Source organism: Capra hircus, chromosome 16 (assembly GCF_001704415.2).
Source record: "Capra hircus breed San Clemente chromosome 16, ASM170441v1, whole genome shotgun sequence".
Taxonomy (NCBI): domain Eukaryota; kingdom Metazoa; phylum Chordata; class Mammalia; order Artiodactyla; family Bovidae; genus Capra; species Capra hircus.
Window position 1 is genome coordinate 2,738,250 of NC_030823.1, and position 3,422 is coordinate 2,741,671.

Below are 3,422 nucleotides of genomic sequence, written 5' to 3' on the forward strand. Positions count from 1 at the left end.
CTGGAATGTTAGGTCCATGAATCAAGATAAATTGGAAGTGGTCAAACAGGAAATAGCAAGAGTGAACATCGATATTTTAGGAATCAGTGAACTAAAATGGACTGGAATGGGCGAATTTAATTCAGATGACCATATATCTACGACTGTGGGCAAGAATCCCTTAGAAGAAATGGAGTAGCCCTCATAGTCAACCAAAGAGTCTGAAATGCAGTACTTGGGTGCAATCTCAAAAATGACAATGATCTCTGTTTGTTTCCAAGGCAAACCATTCAATATCACAGGAATCCAAGTCTATGCCCCAACCACTAACGCTGAAGAAGTTGAAGTTGAACAGTTTTATGAAGACCTACAAGACCTTCTAGAACTAACACCAAAAAAAGATGTCCTTTTCATCATAGAGGACTGGAATGCAAAAGTAGGAAGTCAAGAAATACCTGGAGTAACAGGCAAGTTTGGCCTTGGAGTACAAAATGAAGCAGGGAAAAAGCTAACAGACTTTTGCCAAGAGAACGCACTGGTCATAGCAAACACCCTTTTCCAACAACACAAGCCACAACCCAACACATGGATATCACCAGATGGCTAACACCGAAATTGGATTGACTCTATTCTTTGCAGCCAAAGATGGAGAAGCTCTATACAGTCAGCAGAAACAAGACCAGGAGCTGACTGTGGCTCAGATCATGAACTCCTTATTGCCAAATTCAGACTTAAATTGAAGAAAGTAGGGAAAACCACTAGGCCATTCAGGTATGATCTAAATCAAATCCCTTATGATTATACATCTTAGAGTGCGAAGTCAAGTGGGCCTTAGGAAGCATCACTGCCAACAAAGCTAGTGAAGGTGATGGAATTCCAGATGAGCTATTTCAAATCCTAAAAGATGATACTGTGAAAGTGCTGCACTCAATATGCCAGCAAATTTGGAAAACTCAGCAGTGGCCACAGAACTTGCAAAGGTCAGTTTTCACTCCAACCCCAAAGAAGGCAAAGATGGGGAGTTAGAAATAGAGGCAAATATAGTTGCAGTCCTTAAGAACTCACTGTTTAATTGGCCGCAGGAGAGGCAGGGTGGCAGGAACAGGAAGCTACCACGTGGTGAAATATAACAGCTGCCATTACAAAGACTGCAGGGCAAAAGGAGTGGAGGGGGCTTGCTGGGACTTGGGAGCTAGAGAGATATTTTTCTGAGAAAGCTTCCTGGAGGAGGTAGACAATGTGATGGTGCTGGAAAACAGAGGAGACAGAGAAAGAGAAGAAAGAGCACATAAGCAAAACTTTTTCACTTGCTTGCCCTTCCAGAACCAGTTTAGTAATCACCTGTTCCATGAAGCCTTCCCAGGCTGCCCCCTCCCCCAGGCTCTCAAAGCCTCCTATTACAGAGTGTACATCATTGTTTCCTTGCCTGTTTGTCTCCTCTCAAGGGCCTCACACCTAAGGAAGGAAGAAAGTAAGGAAGGAAAGAAGGCAGGCAGAAAGATTTGACTGTAAGGTGGCTGGGTGCTGCATTCAAGGTGGGGTATAATATTTATATGTTCACAACTGTGTAACCAACCCCCAGATCAAGTTATAGAAAGCTTCTAGCATTCCAGACACTGTGGACTTCCTCACTGTACCAGAGTCACTGTCAAGAGCTGAACCAGTAGGATGATATATCTGGGAAGTACCATCTAAGAGAATTATGAAAGAATTTCAAGCATTTGGGCTGGAGAAGCCAAGTGTGGGGGTGAGGTCATTATGTGTGTGAAGGACTAGCGTGCACAAAGCAATTAGACTTGTCCTGTGGGTGGCAGTGGGGAGCCACAGGGAGAAGCATTTTAGTTCAGCATAAAACCTTTCCTACAACCACAGCTGATTCTAATTGAAAGCAGCCCCCCAGAAATGATAAGTGAGGGCCCTGTCACTAAGAGGCATCAGTCAAGCACTGTACTGATGAGCGTTTATCAGCAGTGGGAACAGGGGACTCAACTGGAGATACTTCCTTCCAACTCTGAGCTTCTGGAATTCTTTGAGAGTGGCAGAGAGGACTCTATTTTTCTCCCCCCTCCCCGGAGGATAACATTTTACTTAACTGCAAGTACTGTGCAGGCCCAACATAATCACTACTGAACAAGTAACTGTCATCAACTGTAGACCAACCAAGCCAGAGGGACCCTGGGGCTCCCCACCCCGGTGCCCACAAACTGGGAGGACGGAGCAGATGCTAGGGTGCCCCAGTGAGAGGGGACAGGCACCTGCAAGAGAAGCTGGTTGCCTCCACCACATGCCAAACGATCATGGGGACACCCACCCCCTTATCTCCTCAGCCCTTTCAGCCTTGGTCCCCCTTGGGGGGCGAGTGGTCATGACGTCATGGCTTCCGCCACTACCAGAGCGTGACCTGAGGGGCCTTTCTGCTCTGCCCCAGAGGTCAGTGCAGGACGGGTGCCTGGCTCCCTCATGAGCAGGACCACACAGGACCCAACAGCCACGTGGCCACCTGGGGGGAGGAACAGCCTGTGTCAACTGCAGGCTCCTGGAAGGACTCCCAGTCTGGAGTTTAACACCCTCCCACTCCACCCCCCAGCCAGCTCTTCTTCCAGTGAAGAAAAAAAAAGCATTTTTCCCCAAAACTCTTTTCTTCTTTCCCTCAAGGACGATTTTAGAATTCCTCCAAGTCACTACCCTGCTCTTCCCACCCTCCTCTCGCCCCCTTCTCAATAAGAAGGAGAGAGATGTGTGCGGAAGAACACCTCCGTGTTCCTCCATCCCACCTGGACTGGGCACCAAGGAGATGTGTCTCAGGCCCTTCTGCTGAGCTTAGAGCGATCTTTGGGGTGAAAGCCAGGAATACTCTAACGAGAAAAAACGTATGCAGGAGATTTTGCCTTCTATTCCAGGGGGAGACCGGGCGCTGTCGGACGCCCGAAGTCCATCAGCGAAGCCCCTAGTTTAGCGGGGAGGGCTCGGGGTCCCTTCACTATGAAAGCACAGCCCAGAACGCTGTCTGAGGGGGGCTAGCAGCTCCAGCCTCAGAGAAGCGCCGGAAGACCCCGCTCCCCAGCCTCCAGGCGTCCTTACTGGACGTCGCAGGCTCTCAGTTTGCCGAGCTCGCCAATGGGCGTGCAGGGCCCTCCGACCCTGGGGGGCCGGATAGGGAGACTGGAAAGACACGGAGCTGGGTGGGAGACGGGGTGGGGTGACAAGTGGCTCCCGGAGGATCTCCCGTAGCCGGGGGCGAGCGGAAACCTGGGTGTGGTGAGGAGGCGAGACCCGCGCCCGGCACCGCGCGGGGAAAGCGCGGGCCCGGACGCGGTGCCCACGGCAGGCGCGGCGCCCCGGGCGCTCCCTGGGCCCGAGGGCGGGGCCCCTCGCCGGGCGGCCCCTCCCCGCCCGCCCCCGCCCCTCCCCCGGCCCCGGGCTCCCCGGCCCGGCTGGCCCTC